The following is a 22,714-nucleotide window of genomic DNA, read 5'->3' on the forward strand; positions in this document are numbered from 1 at the left end:
CTAATTGTTTTCTATGTAAAATCCCATAAAGCTGGAACAATGTGATGCACATCTGCTGATGTCTGTATCAGACTGCCAGCTGCAGCACTTGAACTCCTGCTTCAGTCCAAAAAGCAGAAGAAATCATGCTTTTGGCCTTAATACATTTCAATTGAAGAGTTTCTTTGACTTACCCACAGCAAATAACTGAAAAGAAAATCTTATATTTCTCTCTGAATCTCATTGTGGACCAGAATGTTTGATTTTTAAGTTATAATATAAAAAAACCTTTAGAGGGTTGGTGTAGGAAATGTCACCTTTTTCATCACATTTGTAGTTTGGCCTCATTTGTAAGGAATGAAGGTATGAAACTATGAAAATAAGACCCAAGTTGTAATAAACTGGATCATGTTTTTGTGTAAGCAGTATGGTGTATCCAATGAGAGATCATTAAGGACACAAACATTTGTAATGGCAAAAAAAACGGTTCAAATAAAAATGAGAGAGGTCCTTGTCTTCTATCACTATACATTGTTCTTTAAAACAATGTGGCCAAATACCACTTATTCATTGCCTTATGAAATGACTATAGCCATATGGGGTCAGTAATATGTAATACATGGATAAGATCATGTGTCTGCAAAGACATTAATTGCCAATAGTATAAAATGAACGTCTGGTTTTCATACGGCCTTAAAATATACACAAAGCATCTTTGTTGGCCTTGAATGATTTAGAGGGTTAGCACAAAACTGCTTAAATAGTTAACTTAGCTGAAGATATAACTAACCAAGACTCAAGCTTAATGCAAGATCTGAACAAATCTATCTGCTGTTACAGCAGGGCTTCTAGCTCCACAGTGATATAGCATGTTGTTATGTGTTTGCAGAAAGAGAAGTGATGGAAGGGCTGAATTACTAATCATTAGACAAATGGTTATTGTAGCCGGAAGCAGACAAGCTGCCATCATTACTGTGGCACCTCACATGTAAACATTTATAAACACTAATGTTTTTAGAGGATTTCACTTTTTTTGGTGTTTATTCCAAGAAATATATCTCAGCGGTCCCATCAAAATAAATACAAATCTAAAAAGTTAAACTGGTTCTAAAACATAATGGGTCTCCTTTAAGTGCAGAACTGTCCAAAGCATTATTCAGGGTTGTGAGTCAGATATGAAATTCAGTCACATATGACTTTCTATTTTCAAACACATACAGAGAACACATTTGTATAGACCAGTTTGTCAATATTACTAAAACTGGCTAACTGTGTAGCTGCTACCAATAAGTAACCCCCACCCCCACCCCCACCCATTGCAATTTGATGTTGTCCTAAAATCCTACTTTAAAGTATTCCTCCAGTTCTGTTTATTTTTCTGTCATCAGTTTTTTTACATACTACACATTTTTCATTTGTCATATCATACAGTAACGTGTTGTAGCTAGTCAACAGTGAATGTCCATTTGTGCATTTTGTCAGTCTGTACAGATAACAGGGACAGTAGGTCCGCTATTTGTAGCACACTGCTAAACTGTTATTAGCCATTACCGCCAGTTTTCTGCCATGTAACAAAACCAAATGTTTGATGAGATGGTGAATTCATTATTTTTATTCTGTCTAACAATTTATTTCAAGTGCCTTTGGGTTCTGAATTGGTTCCGTTCCAAAAACAATGTTACTATCAATTGATCCAAAGGGTGGATGCCACTTATTTACAGTTACATTGAATTAAACATAATTAAAATCAGTATCAGTCAATGGACATTCTGTTTCAACTGGAGAGAGCTAATGGTCCTCCAGTTTGAAAAGGTAGATTCAAGCTGTATGACTTTATATGTTTGAAACTGCTCATACTGACTGGCTAATGTCTGACTGTCAATAAAAGCCCAATATAAGCTTGATATATTAGGGAACCATGTCAGTGTTATACTAATTTGAATAATGTAACATTAAATATGAAATAAAGATAGTTTGTTGTTGAACTTGAACTTCATATTTGTTGTGACCCAGTGGGAACTAATGTGTTTGTTTTACAGTTTGCTCATTTCAAATCACACATTTACATCAGTTACTACTGTTCATTTAGAGGCAGTGAAGGCTGAAAGAGAAAGACTTCAACTTGTGATCCAAACAGTTGAGGGTTTGCACATCTGGTTGCGTTTTTGCACTTGGTTTCTTTGTTTTATTTAATGATGTCAGTCTAAACACTGGTTTACAGCTTTGCTGTAGAACATATTGTATTAACTGCTGTATTTGTTTAGAATGAATGTAAAATCTTGAAAGTAACAGATGTATAATACTGCTGAACATCAGATACTGTATGTACCTTACTGAACTTGCACATTTTATTTTATGGAACTTCATTATTAAAAGACTACAGTACTGAACCTGCTTACTGTGTCATTCTGAGCTCAGACAGGAAGCTAACAGGATGCACACACTCACATAAATAGTAGTTTGAGCAAAAAAAGGGTCCACTTACTAGGTTCTTCTGGTGCTTTCATGGTCGTCCTCAGTAGATGTATACATGACCATAGGTGACCATGTCCACGGTTATGCAGAGACAACAAGCAGGTGTTAAAATAATGTTTTATTTGCCAGATTGTGATTACTGGCAGATTAAGACAAACTGGCGGACTTGAAACACTAGCAAAAAATAACAGCTGCAATCACTGAGATACATCAACCATGAACTGACAAGAAGGTGTAACTACACAAGGAACTAATCACAGAACAAGACACAAGTGGAGTGGAGCAGGCACTGAATCAATTACCAGGTGTGCAGGACTACAGTAACACATGTAACAAGGTTACAGAGAGAACACTAAAGAAAACAAGAGCCATGGTCTCTAAAGAAAAACAATACTAAGCTTAAGCATCACACTAAGAAACACAAATGGTAAATGCAATAATCAAACAATTTGTAACCTGGAGCACATTCAAAACACACACAAAGCCCAGAAACAGAGTCCATGAAAGACCCACCTCTTTATCACATAACTAAAGTTCCATACCTGGATCACTTTGTGACAAGAGTCATCTGTGGTTAAAATAGAAGTTTACCTTGAGTCAAGATAATTTGTCAAACCACTTTCCCAAAATTTGAACATTACATGTCATGAATATATTTTACCAGGAAAATGATGTGTCATCTTCTGCCATTACTCACTTTGTACACAGCTTCATTGTGTTGTGTTTTCACGTTGTATAATCCGAAGTAACATTCATATGAAGTGTACTTAACACGGTGGCAGCAAAAGTGCTCTGTATATAATGAATATAAATGAGATGAGTCACTCTCAGATAGATGTCAGAAGTGAGCAGTAGGCTACATCTTTTTTTTCTTTTTGATGAAAAATGATCTAAAAAAAAAGCTTACAGGATGCACTCCCTCACTCACACATGACTCTGCAGGTATCCAGATGACTTCACATGACCCCTTTGGCTTCTTTGGGTGCCCTCAGCAAATGGCATCACAGGCTGCTGAAGTTTCAAACCTGCTTAGTGTGAGTGCTGTATAATCCTAAGGCAGCATTATGTATGCCCAAACCAGCACTATACACACCTTAAAGAGCACTCTACCTGTGGCATTATGCAAAATATAATTTTGGTTGGAAAAGCCAACATTATGTCTTTAACAATCACTTTAATCTGTTGTCCTAGATCTTGTATATTCAGCAACATGAATATATAAATAGTAAATATGTGTGTACAGTAAGCTTGGCAGCGACAGCTAACCCAGCCCCCCCCCTTTGTTTTTTCGTTTTGTTTTTTAAACAATTATTTTGATTACATTTTTTTTGCGTATGCTTTTTATTTGCTTACTTCTTTTTGTTTTTGGTCAATGGTGTAAATGGACAGCAACATTTACTACTTTACTACCCAGCACTTTTTAACCTTAATGGACAAAGTGTTTTACTTTTTTGTCTCTTGGCGCTGGTCTTTGTGAGTTAGACAGTTTTTGCAGCAATGCTTATTGTGCATAGAAAGGAGCCAATTTTTTTATATACATGCAAATAGAACAGTTACACCATGATGCTATGTGGTGGTTGTGCAGTTTGCAGTGAATTTCAGACTTTCAGACTAGGGGACTTGTGTGGATTTGGCCCATTTGTTTCTAAACAAAGATGTGCTCAAAACATTTGCAAACTGTCACTGGGCCAATGTGATGTAAATATTATATTCTGTCTATTGATTTATTAAGGAGGGTGTCATCCTTTGAAGCATTACATTGTAAATTACATTGATACAAGAGATCCCTAAGGAGGACAGCAGGAGCCCATCCTCTGCTATCCTCTTACTGCTTCACATAAACCCCTTTTGCTGTCTTGCCTGCCCTGCAGGTGTCACTGTTGGGGGCATTTTAATCCGAATTTCAATACTGAACTTTTTCCAAAGAAGAGAGAAAAATATTTTATAAACGATACTGAGATTTGGTGGTTTATTTCAGTCAGTTCGTCTTTTTTGGGATCTCCCTCTTGCCTCTCAAAAATAGAGGAGGAGCAACCTCCTCTGCCTCTGCGGACCAGTTTCCTCTGCAGTGCAAACCATAAATCACCTGGCTCTCTTGTTGTGGAATACTACCTGGCCCCAGGTTTTATGTGAGGTTATTTAAGGAAACACAACTTTATTTAGAAGTACACATCATGTGAGAAAACTATAAACTAAGTAGTTCAGCTCTTAAAACGACACATATTTAGTGTCATGACAGTAAAGCATCTCTAACAGCATTTGAACTACAGAGACTTTAAAGTGGAATCACAATTAGTTTGGTTTCTCTACTCAGAACCACAGTTGAAGTTTACCTTTGCTAATGGTTGTATTTGACTGGGTAATAACACACCATACTAAAACTTAAAAATACAATTCACAATTTGCATGGTTGGAGGCCAGGAATAGCAGTGTCTATCTTCTCTAACATCTGCCTGTCTTTGGTCCAGAGTAAGATATTTCAACAACGATTTCCCACATTACAAGAACATTTATTAAGATGATCATGGTTTCCAGAAGATGAATTGTTGTGACCTCCTGACCTGTGATCTTGCCCTGGAGTAATTCTTGATCCATAAAATACAGAAAACACATATTACCGTTGGATTTCCCCAAATTCTTGGCTGAGTGCAACAAACACATTTGGCAGGGTTCCGATTGACCAGACCCTAGAGGAAACTGTCAATCGGGACACTCAGACAGCTGGAGGCACAAAAGGGTTCAGCTTGAACCCAGCAGCTGTCTCAAGATATTACCTTACTGCTGAGTACAAAAGCACTTACCTGTCTATATTGAAAAGCTCCCTGGGACTCCAACAAAGTGACTGTTCTCACAAGGACCTTGGGCAAAGCAGAATTGCCAAAGATGAAGAACACATTACAAGCACTGTGGATCTGTTGGATTCTAGTTGGATAAATCCATTTGCAGGTGGTGAGTCCCTTGTTTCTCTGTCTACTGGAAGTACAGCACCAGCAGATGTTGCTGAAGACCTTCTGAATGCACACACCATTGGCGAGAATGCCTACAGAACCTTCTCTGCTGAGCGTGTTGAGAGTAATCCTCCTGCAGAGCAGTTCCATGCACCACTCTCCAAGAAGAAACTGAAAACATTCTCCTCAATGCAGGGAAAGGCAAAGACATGCAAAACTGGGAATAAAGAAGTTATCCTCAAAGCTGATAATCGAATATTTGCCCACATGGTACTGATTGCACAGAGTAGACAGCTCAACCTGAAGGAGGTGTTATCTCATCCCCTTGGACCACTTCCGTGGGCTCTTGCTTCACCAGATGGCAATGTGAGGAAGACTTGCAAATCCTCACTTGCCAAGCAACTGCTCAAGTTCCCATGTGTTGCTGAATCATTGCCATTAAATTCCACCTGCGTAATAGATGGCATGGCACTTGTTCAGAAGCTGAACGGTGATGGCAAGACATTTGCTGATATTGCAGACTATGTCTTGTCCACTGTGCTAGCTGAAGCAAGTCACAGCATCCGTGTTGACATTGTTTTTGATGTATATAATGAGGCTTCTATCAAACACATGGAGAGAGTGGCCAGAGGTGCAGACTCAGGCACAGAGGTCAGACAGATCACTGCAGGGCACAGAGTTCAGCAATGGAAGAAATTCCTACAAAGCAACAACAACAAAACAAATCTTGCTACCTTCTTGCTCAAAGAGTGGGGCAAAGAACAGTCTGTGAAAAGGTTCTGTACACTACAACCAAAGATCAGTGTTACAAGCTGACCCAACAGGGAGTGCACAAGGTAGCAGACTTGTCGTCCACTCAGGAAGAGGCTGACCCCCGTATGCTACTCCATGCTTGCCATGCTTCAAGGACTGGTCACAAATCTGTCATCCTTGTGTCTGATGACACTGATGTCTTGGTGATAAGCCTGGCTACCAGTGACGCACTCACATGTGACCTGTTCCTGAAGACAGGGACAAAGAATCACACCAGTTACGTAAACATCTCACAACTCGCTCGTGGTCTGGGTTCACAGTTGTGTCAGGCTTTGCCTGGTTTACACGCATACACAGGCTGCGACACTGTAAGTGCATTTGCAGGTCGTGGTAAAGTGTCAGCCCTAAAACTTCTTCAGAAGAATGAAAACTTCTGTGAGACCTTTCAGAAGGTTGGGGCAGACTGGACAATGACACCTGAGTTGTATGCAGTCTAACAGGAGTTCACATGTCAAATGTACAGCTCCAAGTCCAGAATCACCAACATCAATGAAATGAGGTATGCACTTTTTTGTGCAAAGAAAGGCGTAGAATCCTGGCAGTTACCTCCATGCTCAGATTCTCTCAGGAAGCACTGTCTCAGAGCTAACTATCAAGGTGCTATCTGGAGAAGATGCCTCGAGAACAACCCTGAAGTTCCTTCCCCAGTTGAGCATGGGTGGTCGAGAGTGGACCAAGATGGTGACTTGCAGCTCTCCATAGACTGGTTCAATATCTCCATTGGTCCACAAGCAGTACTTGAGTTTCTGTCCTGCTCATGCAAGAGGGACTGTGTCACTCCATCATGTCAGTGTGTTGCCAACAACTTGGCCTACACTGACCTATGCCATGCAAGACAGTGCAAAAACCAGAAGGATGACTTTGCTGATGAGAAACAATCCTATTCCTCTGATGAGGATTCCGACGAGGAGTTTGATTAGTGTCGTGGCCTTGAATGATGCAATCTGTGCCAAAATGTCATAAAATGTCATTGACCATGCCTAAAAGTCATGACCTTGACCTTTTACAGTAATGGCAATGTCATAATTGGGTTTACCACACCTTAAAACATAGGAATCCATGTCTCATTTGTTATTTGTTATACCGTTTTTTAGATTTTCAGCTATGTCAGTGTTCTGCTTAATTTATAGGCATTATTTTCTCAAACGCCATGTCTGATATAACACTAAAAATCACCCCCTCCAAATCAGATAATATGGGTAAATGATACATTTTCTGAATCATTAGGGTCATGCCAGTATTTCAGTGTTTGGATTTTGTTTCTCTGATGCTCCCTGGTGCCACAGGATTAAAAGACAAAAGATGACTTATGGCAGGAAAATGTGTGTGATTAAAAGTTTGAAGAGCTCCAGGGTTGGCTGTACTTATCCAAAATGTTCACAAAAGGATTTAAATGGAAGTTCAGAGTCTCCCCTTTAAAATGATACCAAACATCATAACAAAATAAAATATTCCAATATGTCCAATATAGATTTTCAGCTGTCAGTGTTCTGCTTGATTTATACGCATTATTTTTCTCAACCTTAGTTTACATTATGTGTGATAACTCAAAACAGCTACTCTTGTCAGATGGCCATCATACATCATTGAAAAGCTGAGATTCCAGGCTTTCAGAAAAGGTATGGTAACCTTTGCCACTTTTTCGGTAACGACCAACCCCTCTGGCTCACGGACTAAGTGTAGGATTTAGCAAGTAGAAATAGCTCAGACTCCAACAATCTGAAGCTTCACCAACTCAGCTAATACCTCCTCCGAGGACTGGATTCTGGTCTCGACTGTGTTTATACGCTCCTCCGCTTCTTACACTCTTGTGTAGATCTTATTAATGTCTTCCCGAATGTCATTTAGTTTCTGGCTGGAGTCCTTTCTGAACTCTCGTAGCTGTTTCAGGATAATTTCAAGGTTAGCATCATGGCTCTGCTCCAAGTCAGTCGGTTGCATGTCCGCTAGCATGTTGTCACTAGCTTGCGATAGTTGATCTTCTTCCATGTTGTCGTGTTCCTTCCTTTGTGCAACACTTTTCTTAACTTTTCTGGGCATAAACTTTGGCCCGTATCATCTACGTTTGCACTTGCACTTCTACGAGAGATTTCGAGTTGTGTCGGGCTATATTTAATTTTTACTGTCAGGAGCCTGCTGCTCTATGCTGCCATCCCTTAACCAGCCAGACCGGAAGTGGTCACATTATATTTTTATAAGGACTTAGCATTAAATTTGAATAAGTACAACTTTCAGATCCCTCCCCCTCCCTCTCTGCTGCACTCCTGCCCTGCCTCCAAAGTCCCTCCCCCAGAGGAGGCTGACGTGCGCGAGACGGCACGCGACCGTGTATGCTGTTGTTGGTAACGGAGGTATCGGTAGTTTTGTCCTCGCTGATAGTTGTTGCTGCGCCATTACTTTCTCTACGCTCCTGAAGCCGCTCTCCCGAGCTGAGGAGGAAGGGGGAGGGGGCTGTGTGCGTGAGCATTGATTGACAGCTGTCAGACACTCCATCAGACACCATCCTGGATCTGATTGGTTCTTCTTTTTCCGGTCACGGTGGATTCTGGCAATTTGCCAATTTGCAGTAGGAGCAGTAGGTGGGGCTAAATGAGCCTGGTTACTAGTTTCATGTAATGCTGTCTTTACATAGTGACAGTCTTAGCAAATATGACAAAAAGTTACTTTTATAAGACTTACCAACTGCAGCTTTAAGCAAAGTAAGCAAAGCTAACCTTCAATGAAAATGCATGATACACATGAAAGGGAAAGCCTCTGATGAAGCAGCGCTTCCCACTGGCTGTGTGAATCACACTGTCACACAGGCATACAGTACGTCGCACGCGGTGGGGGTTATTCTTACCTCCTGGGTATTATGCCCACACTAAACAAGCTTGGTCCTTCTCTACAACTATTCTCAAATGAATGACAGCAGCAGACAGATGTGAAGTGACATCATGGGCTTTACCATGCTCTTTTATTTGGTTCTATCTATATGATACGTACATTCAGTATTGAACCGGTGACAGTAAAAGCAGTCATTTGTTTAGTGGGACCATGCACAGTGTTAAACATAAATGTTACCATTTGATGTACTGTACCAGAGTTAGCTTATAGCTAATTTTCATCTGCAGTCTCTTCAGTTGGTCAGTATTTAAACAGGTAACAGCACAATAACAAACAGTACAAAGCATGTAGGCTATATGTGACACACTGGCAGCTGTGGGTATGTTACACACACACAGTCATCTCTGTGTAGAGCAGTGATGTGTGCTATAAACTGTAATATACTCTAGCTCTCTTTAACTTACATGTACGAATCAGTGCATTAAGACCATCCATGTCTACTATCCCAACATAAATTCAATGTGTGAAGCGTGTAGCCTACACTTGTGCATGCCATGTGGTGTGATCCTCTACTCACACCATTGTGGATCAGTGAGTTACTTTGCCCTTATGACATTTGGGTGCATAGTATATTGTTCATAACTGTAATCCTGCTAATAATCCCCCATTTTTACTCAACATCATTTTTCATTCTTCAACTTTAATGGAATACAGTTACCTTTTTTTAAATCCTAATTACGTTCCATGTATTTTGTTACCCTTCTCAGTCTGATTATGTATAATGTGTGCTGTGTGGAGGGTAATGGTGAAGAAATAGAGACAACAAATAATTATCTTCTTGTCCTGAGCTTCACTTACTCAGCAGTGATGATAATACTCCCAGACAGCCCAGAGAGAGACAGAGAGATGAGCTGGAGAGCTGAGAAGTGAAAGGTGATGGAAAACGTGATAATTAATTGTGATAGTATACAGGGAGTAAAGGGATAGAGTGGGGGCAAGTCGAGATGGGGACAAATTGGCCATGGACTGTAATTTTAGGGCTGTAGTGGGTGAAGGTGACACATGATGGAGGGTGGCGCAGTCACACAGGGACTGATGGGGAAACAGGGGAGGAGATGGATGATAGCTCTGAAGATGGAGAGCAGCCAGGATGCCCTTTGTCAAGCTCAGCTCCTCAGTCATTTCCCACTTCAACAAAGTGAAAATGGAGCGTTCATATGCACAATAATGAAGCTGATCCATTTATAATCCATTTATAATTGCAGCATGAAAATGGCAAACAGGGCCAGCCTGATGGAGAAACATTGCTGAGGGGAGAGAAACAGACAGCAGCATCTCCTTACTGTGTGTATATATAACCTTGAAAGAGAGAGAGAGAGGTGTTGTGTGGATGTGTGTGCACATCAGAATGTGGCAGATATAGATAGATATAGATATATATATTGTTCCAGACTTTTCTATTTCCACTCTTGTTTTAAAACAGAGCCTGTAACAAACAGAGAGATTCTTCACAACACTAAACACATAAAGATGATCAATCAATCAATCAATCATCTGTCATCAATGATCTTAGCTGCATTTTAAATGTGCAGAATTTATTTCATCCCTGGAGTGATAACCACCAGTGTGGGTGATTTTACACGCTGCACCATGACATCTATCTAACCACCCGCTCCGCTATTTTTTTTCATTTTGTCACAAACTGGTGGAGTTATAGCCATCAGCCGAATGTCTTAGTACAGGCGCTAACGGACCCACCAGTGTATCTCGTAGATTACTCCACTAATAATGCCTGGATTGTTACCAAACTTGTACAGTAGTACAAATAGGGTCTTTACTCATAAATCGATGCATTGGAAAGTTTGCATGCTTCTCTGAGTGTCATTATAAATATGAACACATGAAACGCATCAGAATATTCCCAAATGTGATTTTTTTTTTCTTATGATGGGATTACAAGACTCTTCTAGCTAAGATATGTGTTAATGGTAAGACATTTATTGCTGCAATTGCAATTATCTTAGTTAAAGGCAGTTATTACCCAAATAACTGGCTGATGCAGTGGAACAGGAGCCTTTCCAGGTGAATTCCATCACTGCAGCTCAGAATGATAACTGGGAACAAAAAACAAAGATTGTCTTTTACTAGAAATATCAACCACACAGCTCATCATTAACTATTTTTCCACTCTTTGCTTCAATAGCAGTAACAGCAGCTTCTTAGATGAAGTTCAATCTTTTTATTTTGCACACTACAGTGTACAGATTAATATTATTCTTATGTTTGTGTGTTAAGTACAGAGCTGGAATAAGGATGTGGTAAGCCTTGCTTAGCATAGAGACTGGAGGCATCCAGCTGTAGCCAGGCTCTATTCAAAGTTCAGAACTGCACCTACCAACAACTCCAAAGCTCACAGATTTTTTTTTTTAATCTTGTGTCTTATTTGTTTAATCTGTACACAAAAGGTTATGAGCTGGAACTATTTATTGATGGATAACAGTTTCTGTGCAGCATCTGCAACCATAGCTCAGGTTTGCCAGATACTTGGTTTGACCTCTGCAAAGGCACAACAGCTCCAAACCTGTCAAGCCAACATGTACTGTAACCATCGATCTACAGCCATTTTCCATTTCTGTTGTTTACAGATTCAACAAAGGAGTTACAATGTGATCTCAGTGAGTGTGAGCTTTAGTTGGTACCGTTAGTGTACTTTTTACTTTGGACAGAGCTAGGCTAGGTGTTTCCCTCTGCTTCCAATCTAAGCTTTACCATATCATGACTCTGTTCTTTAATACTGATTATCATTCAGATTCTCATTTCACTCATAAGAGAGCAAATCATTTTCTTCCACTAAATGTTGGGCTCTTTCTTTAAGGCATGATGAGGAAGGTTTACCTACAGGCTGTAGAAGCACAGCTTGCTGTTAAAAAAGAAAGAAACATCCATCAAGATTTAATTCTTAATAAACAGTGTACTGGTAAAATGGCAAGTCAGATCTGGTGCACCTGTTCCATACCAAATTTCATTTGTATGAACCAGTCAGTTCATCCTTATCTGTTAGTGTGAGTGTGGAAGGCAGGATTACAAATCCTCTCCTCCCACGCATGATAAAACAGGAGATGAGCAGGAGACGGAGGCTGTGATACTGTGAGGCATCTGGAGACATGAGCTCACACAGGTCTGCCATTCTGTCTGCAATGGGAATCCCAGGCTCTCTCTAACTGGCTTAAAGCTGATTAGAATAGGATACAAATCACCTGAGGAATGGATAACCTGCTGTCAGACGGATGGTTTGCACAGGCAGATTTTGTCAGAGGGAACACAGCAGTCACATAATGGCTTTTATGATTGTTTTTATGCACTAATAAGTTATGACTTATACTAATGTGAGTCAATGCAATGCAAAATAAATAAATAAAGGATACTATCTTAGTCTTACGAATTAAAAGTTGAATTGAAAAATACAGTTGCTCAGTTCAACAGACACAGGGGTTTTTCTGCTATAGTTTTACCTGGTCTGATATGACTTATAATTGATACATTATAGATGTTATACTCTCAGTTCTCTATATATATATCACAGTTGAAGTTAAAACAGGGTGGGACTGAATGTCTGAGTGAGCAGTGGGCAATTAAACATCCTACCCTGCCAAACAGGTGTAGAAGGGTTCACACGTATCACAAATGTTTTGGCAGTTAGCAATTAGTTCAATTCAGTCCTAATCAGTATCTGTCAAGCATGGGCTGCTACAGTTTATAAAATGAAAACGGAACAATCTCGGGCAACTGACACTATTTAAATATTATCTGAGACCTTCAGGAGAGCAGTTTTGGTGGAGATACAGTTTATGGAAACCAGATTGAAATTTAGTTTTTAAATGGGCCTTGGCAAAATGTCCTTTGGCACAGAGGGGTCCAGGTTTGGTTTCTTCAACCAAGGCTGAACTATAACCTTGTTAAAGTAACTGAGAAGACACCCCGATACAGGAGGGGTGTGTATGTGTGTGTGTGCGTGCGTGCGTGCGTGCGTGTGTGCGTGTGAATGCTAAAGTCACTGTGAGTGTCCTCAGAAATGAATCTGATTTCAGCTGGGTAGTAGCTGCAGAATCTGGTTCAGGTTCAAGGTAGAAGGTAGGTAGTTGTTGTCCCAGTCCATACAGACCTCCTGGGTGGTGCTGTGTTTGTGTTGTGAAGCCTGCTGTCTGTCAGACACTCTGTTACAGGAGATGAACCTGAGCACGACTTCAGGTGGTACAGAATGGCAGCAACATGCATCAATTGTTGTTGAGCAGTCACGAAACAGGGATGTATGACCTGAGGCAAGAGACAAACAAATACAAGTGCAATACACACAAACATGCATTAAGGACATAAAGGCCTGGATGAGCTGTAACTTCCTGTTATTAAACTCAGAAATAAGTTATTGTGCTTGGCCCTAAACACCTTAGAAACACATTATCTAATGATATAACTACTCTGGATGGCATTACTCTGGCCTCCAGCACCACTGTAAGGAACCTAGGAGTTATATTTGATCAGGATTTGTCCTTTAATTCACACATAAAACACATTTCAAGGACTGCCTTTTTTCATCTGCGTAATATTGCAAAAATCAGACACATTCTGTCTCAAAATAATGCTGAAAAACTAGTCCACGATTTTGTTACTTGTAGACTGGATTATTGTAATTCATTATTATCAGGCTGTCCTAACAAGACTCTAAAGACTCTCCAGCTGGTCCAGAATGCAGCTGCACGCGTTCTGACAAAAACTAGAAAGAATAGAATAGAATATTACTCTCATTTTAGTTTCACTGCATTGGCTTCCTGTAAAATCTAGAATAGAATTTAAAATCCTTCTCCTCACTTTTAAAGCTCTTAATGATCAGGCTCCATCATACCTTAAAGAGCTTATAGTACCTCATGTACCTACTAGAACACTGTGTTCCCAGCATGCAGGCCTACTTGTGGTACCTAGTATCTCTAAAAGTAGAATGGGAGGCAGAGCCTTCAGTTATCAGGCTCCTCTCCTGTGGAACCATCTCCCAGATTCGGTCCGGAGGGCAGACACCCTCTCTACATTTAAGAGTAGGCTTAAAACTTTCCTTTTTGATAAAGCTTACGTCCGGATGACAGATTCCAGTCCCGGACCTTCTAGCTTCAATGTTTATTTTCAATTTGCTTCTCTCTCTCTCCTATCCTTCCTCTCTCTCCTCTCTCTCACTTTGAGCCTGGTTCTGAGGTTTCTTCCTGTTAAAAGGGAGTTTTTTCTTTCCACTGTCGCCAAGTGCTGCTCATGTGGGAATGTTGGGTCTCTTTAAAATTAAAACCTGAAGAGTACGGTTTAGAACCTGCTCTATGTGTAAAGTGCCTTGAGATGACTTTTGTTATGATTTGGCGATATACAAATAAAGATTAATTGATTGATTGATTGATTGATTGATAACAAACAAAAAGACACATATGATTATGTACTGAGCTGATCATATACACCAATCAGCCAAAACATTAAACCCACTGACAGGCAAAGTGAATAACATTGATTATCTCATTAAAATAGCTCCTGTCAAGGGGTGCTGATATATTAGGCAGCAACTGAACAGTCAGTCCTGGAAGTTGATGTAATCAAAGTAGGAAAAATGGGCAAGTATTAGGATCTGAGTGACTTTGAAAAAGGCCAAATTGAAATGGCTAGATGACTGGGTCAGAGCATCTCCAAAACATGAGGGGATTGGAGGGGTCTTCCCGATATGCAAGTGGTCAGTATATATCAAAAGTGGTAAAAGGAGGAACACCATGTCCTCCATTGTCCTCCATTGTTTTTGTGTATGTGTCTCGTATAAAATGAAGTCACGCAGTTTTGCACAGCTTTGCTATCACGACCCCGCCCACGTTGAGTAGGTACTATAGTAATGGAAAAGGTTGTTCCTGGTACCGTACTGAGTCGAGCCGAGTAGTGCTAGAACTGTATAGTGGAAAAGTGCCACTAGAGAACCTGCAACACGGGTGCTCAAAGCTCATTTATGCACATGAGAAGCAAAGGCTAGTCCATCTGGTCCGATCCCTCAGAGGACCTACTGTAGTACAAATTGCTGACAAAATGAATGCTGGCTATGATAGACAGATGGAACACACAGAGAACAAGTAGACCCCTTCATGGCAATGGGATGGGTCTCTTTCAGCAGGATAATACAAACATAACAATGAGTTCAAGCTATTGCCTCGGCCTCCAAATTCCCCAGATCTGAATCTGCAACATACATGCAGCATTGCCTGCCCACATGTGTTAAAATAAAATCTGTGTATGCCTACAAACAATCAAACCATAGACATAACATGACAGCCTGTACTTCACAGAGCTTTTATCATGATAACCAGGAGCCACTCACAGAATGGGGGCTTCAAGGGGGAACCCTAAAGCATTGCAGTGTGCAGTGTGTTGTTTGAACAGTGCAGAGACCAAAGTGCCATGGAAAGGCTAAATGGAAATGCAAATGGGAAAGGTATTTGTCCTTTTAAGATAAGATATTCCTTTATTAGTCCCACGATGGGGAAATGTACAGTATGTATACTTAGTTCAGTTAGCAAATTCAGTTATTTCCCTTTTTAAAACTGCATTTTAAAATTGATTTCCACATTCAATTATTTATTTAGGAATTCATGAATGCATTGCTAAAGCTACTCTTACCTTTCTTGCATTTCACACAGCACTTTGAAAAAACTTGAACAGCAACAACCGCTCCTCCCTCCTATATCCCACCCCTGAACTCCCTTCCCCTCCGCGAACGAGCACTATATATATATATAGTTTTATTTTTCCCCGTGGTAGCGGCTGGAGGTGGAAGCAGTGGCCCGCTTTTGTCGGTCATTGTCAGTCTACTGTCTGTTTACGGCTATCTCCGTGGATCATGGATGTATTGTAATGCTGTGGACCCACAACGGACTCTCTTCCAGGTAGGGGTGCACTCGATTACGTAATGCGGAAGGGGAAAATCATATCATTCGGTCCGAATGATATGATTGGCCGAGCGACCTGGTCAGAGTTTTCACAGAATATTATGAGAATGGAATAATGATGAGTTTCTATGCCTGGTGGATCTCTAACATTTTAGAGTGCCATTACCTTATTAATAGCATTTTAACCTAAACATAAAAAATTGTAAAAATGTAACAAAGGTAAGGGTAGCTTTAAATGAGCAACTCATTGACTATTTGAAAGTTATTTTTGTAAAATCTCTTTTTAATTTGAACAATATTTTTTAAATGTATATATTCTTTTTATAATTTCTCTTTTTATCGCCCATTAAAATATCAAATAATGATTTACTTTGTATTTGTGTCTATTTCTTATTTATTTATTTATTTGTAAACTAAATTATTAATTCCTGTTTTTATTGGTCAATTTGTTATTAATTAATGAATTGCTTTATTACTATTTCCATGACCCGTGTGGTCTGTGAACTTTGTCACTTCCACAAGCGCTCAGTCTATAATTACATCAGGTTCAGTAGTACAGCGTAACTTGATGATGGTAATGTTACCTGTCGTTCAGTATGACTTCATGTTTACAGTTCTTGATTCTTTTTATTTTCCTGGGTCTAAACTACAGAAGTGAAACAGATGTGAAATAAAGATGCAGGCTCAATCTGGGCACCCACAGCCAGATGTTTTGGACTTATCTGCAGCTGGAGAATTTTTGGACAGAGTTATGTAATACCCTTTCGAATTTATGTGTCAACGTTATTGATCCAAACCCTCTGACTGCCATGTTCAGGCTGTCCCCTGAGGACTTTAAGATCACTGCTGACCAAGCTGCAGTTGCGGAGCTCTCTACACTGTTTGCTTGACAATGATGAAAATAGACTGCACCAGAATCTCAGAAATGCTGGCCCCCCTCCAACAGCTAAAGCATACATAGTCAATGCATGGCAATGTATGGAGCAGATGGCATGTATGGAGCAGATGCAGGCTGATGTTAATGTTTGTACATCTTATTCAACAACGAAAACAAGTTAAATAAAATAAAAAATAAACATCAAAATAGAGAATTATGACAAAATGTATTGAAGTTTTCGGCAATGAATAAAACTAAATGAAAGAAGGACAAATGAACTAACTAGAAGAGTGCACTCAGAGTACAGATCTATGCCAGGTGTGTACAGACAATGTATTCATCTTGTATGTGCCTAACTATGGCATTAATCTGCAGATGCTGCAGATGATGAGACTTCTCCACAGACGTCTGTTCTTGAGCCACAACAAAGGCTGAAATGTGACCAGGTAAGCCTTGCTTTTAGCTTTGTTGTAATGCACAAATGATGAGGACTGCTGAAAAGATGAAAGTGTAAATACAATAGGTTTATAAGGACTCGTGTTATGAATACCACAAGAAGTCCTTCAGCATACAGTCATAAATGTACAATATCAGGCTGATGGGTACAGTAGAATGTGAGATTAGCTGCAGACAGATACATAGACACACATACACACACACACACACACAACCAAACACATGATCCCCTTCAGGGTTACGCCTGGCAGGCATAATAACTGCAGGCTAAATCTTACTGAAAAAGCTGCAGCATCTACAGAATCACACACTGGAACTCCTGATTGGTCAAACCCTCCAGCAACCAATAATATAGCCAATAATATCGTTAAGCACTTGATTTATTTGATTGACATGTTTCACAAATGGTAATAAGAAGCAGCTTGCATTCAGTAATGTGCTGTCTCTGTCAGCAGTGTTATCTGTGGTTACTGCTTCTTGTAAGAAACAGATTAATGGACTTAATTAATGTACAATGCAATGAGAAATAGACTAAAAACAGCAACAAAACAGCCAGGAAGCACAGCAACGTTTATATGAAAAATGAACATTTGCCTTGCAAAGACAAAGGTTTACATTAGAACTGGAACAGCTCTGTGTAGAATAAAAACAGTAATAATCTTTCCACTCTGTTAAGCATAATATTAGGAGGCAACACTATAGGGTTTTTTGCCCAATTGCTCAAATTTAAAGATAATGACGATGGACGCAAAGCATTGCCTATTGGCAGCTTCTTCTTCTTCTTTTACTCTGGTGATAAAAGCAGGCAGGCTAATAGGATTTTTCACAAAGGTGTGATGAAGCAGAGAAAATCGAGCAGCATTTGAAGCTGAATTGGACTGTGGACTCTGATAAATGAATATCCATTTTCCACCTGTGTGACTCAGCCCCGTCTCTGCAGCCTTTTCTCTACAAATAGCAAGAAAACAAATGATAAAGCAGATCATCCGCAGTGACAGTGTGGGGCTGCTGGCTGCTGGCTGCTGCAGCGGGTACAGCAGCCTGGCAGCACGATGACTGTATTATAGCCATGCAGAGACTACATACATCACCGGCAGAGCGAGCTGACTGGTCAGCTGTTGGAGGTCTCAACTATTTATATAGCACGTAGTGAGCCATCTGTCTTTCTGTCAACCAATCAGCGCACTAATTTTCCCCGCTCTGCCGACTGCAGCGAGAGGGACAGTTCTGCTGCCTTCAGGTGCACGGGACAAATGGAAATTGTAACAAGGTTTAATTTGATGTCTATAAAACTATTCAATAAAGTGAATTTAAAAATGAGCAGTGGTGAATCTGAAAAAGAAAGGCCAATCTAGTGAACAAAGAATGCACTAGATTGCTGTTCTATTATAACCTTTATTCAATATGAAAAATAACCAGCATTGTCACCTTATCCCACACACAGGCCCAAATCTAGAATGAATTTCTCTATTAACAAGTATTGTGTGTGTCATGAATCTTATTCCTCTGTGTCAGAGGAATTAGATATATCACATGAATGAGCAACACTGCTGCTCTGGGTGACATGTTCCATCATTATCATGAACACACACACACACACACACACACACACACACACACACACACACACACACACACACACACACACACACACACACACACACACACACACATTGCTGCTACCAGAAATGCTCACTAGAGCATGTGGATTAATCTACTGCTGAAAATATTCCCTAACATATGCACCGTTTCCTGACCAATTTATTTTAGTCACTGAGATTTTTTTTTACATGGAAAAGCTGTATTTTTTATTTATTCATTTATTTTTTACACCTCTTCAGTAGCAACCAAGGGGTGAGTCCCACAGACAAGGTTAGGACGTCAGAAATGATTTAGAGATGTTTTTGGTCTCTCGTTTTGGAATCATTGATAATGAACTAGCCTGAATGTGGTGACATTTATTCAGATAGATCCAGACCTCTGAGAACAATCAAAGTCAGCTTTTACAGTCAGCTGTGGTTCCCTCCACCTCCACTGTAGTTGAATTCTTCTGATGTAATGTAACGAGATTTTATCATGTTTTAATGGTTAAAATGAATATTGAAGTTGTATGTCTCTTCAAGATAAGCCACTTTAGCATAGCACTATACAGCTCACATTTCCCTAGTCTCTAAGATCCCATTCCACCTGCTATTACCTGCATCTCACTATCTGGTTATCTTCTGTAGATCAGGAAACATGCAGGTTCATGCAGTGTTGGCAAAGGTAAACCAGACCTTATCTGGTGGTGTAAATTTGCAATCTGTGCAGCTTGGACATAACATCTGCCCAACCCATTAAAAAGTCAGTCTTCCTGCTATTTAAAGCTGTTTGTCAAAAAACTATAGAGTGGGCAACAGGTGGCCCAGAGGTTTGAGGGACTGCCCATGAAGTGCTATGTCCACCAGGATATTTTGTTGCATGATGTTCCCAGTTGCGCTTTCTTGTCATCTCTTAACTGATGCTGTCTAATAAAGACATGAAATACCTTAAAATATATTTTAAAAACCTACAGACAAGTCCATACAGCAGCAATGCCTCGTGGGACTACAACATGCAAGATGAGGGTCATATGACTGACGGGGATAGCCAAGCAAGCCATCACAAGTACCACCTGGCTTCAAGAACACTACAAGGCAAAGTTTAGACAGTGCACCAGTGCATACAAAGTCAATGGAACAACAGGAGAGAGTGTAATTAGAAGCAAATCTGCTGGGGGGCAGCATGAACTGAAGCCAAGAGTTACAATTTGGCAGACATGTGGACCCAAGTGCAGGGACTGCAGCAAAGCTGGAGAAACTTCTTTATTCTGGAATTGTGCAAGCAAAAACAAAATCTGGCTGATCTGAGTGAGACACACAACAAGATTGAAAAAACAGAGTAGGTGAACAGATGAATGGACAGGGGAACAGGCAGGAAGCTGATTGGGTGGAAGAAACACAGGGAGCAGGGCTGCATTGACAAGGCTAGATGCATGGCAGGTGTGGATGGAAGAGTGGAGGGAAAGGCAGGCTGGGGACACAGGGGATAAACACAGGGAAAAAAGAAAAAACAAAACCACAATAAACAATATTCATCCCAACAAACTGACACACACAACCCTTATCAGAACACACATGAAACAGAACAATACCCAATGGGTCAATACCCAGAGCTCATGACCAGGCGAAGGCTGGAACCTATATCGAATGATAAACCAAAACCTTTGCCTTCAGACTCATCATTTCAACAACATAAAACAAAAATGTGCTGCAAATACAGGAAGCACAAGTAAATACAGTCACTGCATGTCTCACACAATACAACTCCTCAATGAAAGTTTGGTTCTTTTTGGAATAAGTCAAGTGACTTAAGTTTCAGGGAAACTGATTGTTGCCCTGTTGCATTTTAAACTTGAGGTATAGAAGTGCAAACAAAGATTGTGAATTACTTATGAATCATTTTCTTAACAGAAGAATACAAAATTCTTAAAACTGCAATGACATTTAAATTATTTTTAATGAACCTCAAATGTTCAATACAATTCATGAAGACAACTGAAAACTAAATATAGATTTAAAAAACTGTTTTAAACGTTATTTTTGTTTGTAAACTCACTAGGGACAAGAGGTTAAGTCACAAAAAATATGAGGTAGCTTTCTGGCATTCTGAGGTTGATATTTTTGGTTTTGTATGAAATGTCTCAACAGTGCTAGATGGATGACAATAAATTCAGTACAGAGCGCCACCAGCAGGTCAAAGTTTTCAGTTCTCTAGTGAAATATCTTAAAGTCTACTAAATGTATTCAGGGTGTCATGTATCTAAAATGAAGGCCTTAAAATGTCTTAAATTCATAAGAAATGTTATATGTTGTTATAAATACATTACTCAAAGGTCTTAAATTTGTCGGGGCAGGAATAATTACTTTTATATATTTTTTCTTTTTCTCGCAGGACTTTTCGGTCGAGCAAAACTTTAATTTCATTGAGCCGCGCAAGGTCCTTGCGTTCTGACCGACTTTGACTCGAGGCCATAGAGGCTACTTTCTACTAGCTGCTGATATATATGGTTATCTGCTTGCTAGCTAGCTAGTCTGCGACTTATTTATGGGGAAGTGCAAATTCATAGAGAGTTGGCTGGACGACGTCCGTTTTTGCAACTGGCTCACGTCTGTTGCCAATCCACAAGGGCAGAAGAGGAAAGCTGCAGAAGACCACATCGCTGATCTTAAAAAGAAGAAGCAAACTCTCCTGGAGGTATGTGGCTCTCTGGAGAAGGATGCAGACATGTTTGCTGAGCAAGCTGAGGGTAAGTCTGGCACCTTGATGGCTCAGCTCATCACAAAGTCAAACGTCCTCAGGAAGAGATACAAAGAAAAATTTAGTGAGCTGAAAAAAATAGTGGCAGAACTGGAGATTAAGGCCACAGAACTGAGGCTCATCTAAGGCTCATCATGACATGCCATGAGTGTGTGTTCAGTAGATTCAGTAGGTCCAGTAGTTTTTTTGGTAAGATGTTTCCAACTGCACTTGTAATTCTGTGAACCACAGAGCACACTACTGGTTGACCAAATGTACTATGCTTTTTTGTTTTGTATTGATTATCCTTGTGTATAAAGGCAAAACTGGAGATTAAGGCCACACAACTGAGGCTCATGCCATGTATGTGTTCAGTAGATGTCTTTTTTTGTTGGATGCACTTGTACATACAGGTATTGAACCAGAGAGCACTGAGTATCACTTTATGTTCAATAAACAAACAAAAAGTAAACTTGAATGAGTCTCATTGAGTGACAAACATGCTATACTTGGGTTGTAATACAGCGGGATCCCCCAACCATCGCCTATATTTATAGTTTTTTTTGTCTTAAATTTCATTCCAGGTGGCATTAAAAAGGTCTTAAGAAGTCTTAAATGTGACTTGCTGAAACCTGCAGATACCCATTGGCACAACATTTGGTTCATACATTAATGCTTTCCCAATGACTGTAAAAAATTGTTTATACTTTTTTTTGCTACCTGTGGTTTTTCCCGCAGGACCTGAATGCACCATCTCAGGCTGCACCTCTCAGTGACGTCACCAGAGAGTGAGGGACTGTGTGTGTGTGTGTGTGTGTGTGTGTGTGTGTGTGTGTGTGTGTGTGTGTGTGTGTGTGTGTGTGTGTGTGTGTGTGTGTGTGTGTGTGTGTGTGTGTGTGTGTGTGTGTGTGTGTGTGTGTGTGTGTGCAGTGCTTCTCAAACAGCTCTACAACCATCAGTGAGCTGACAGGATTTAATTTGGGCCACAGTAAAGGCGTGTTAGGAGCTCGGCTCAACGCTTTCCGGACTAATTGTCTCCAGAAAACACTTTTCCACTCAGCGCTGCA

This window comes from Scomber scombrus, chromosome 16, assembly GCF_963691925.1.
Source record: "Scomber scombrus chromosome 16, fScoSco1.1, whole genome shotgun sequence".
Lineage (NCBI taxonomy): Eukaryota > Metazoa > Chordata > Actinopteri > Scombriformes > Scombridae > Scomber > Scomber scombrus.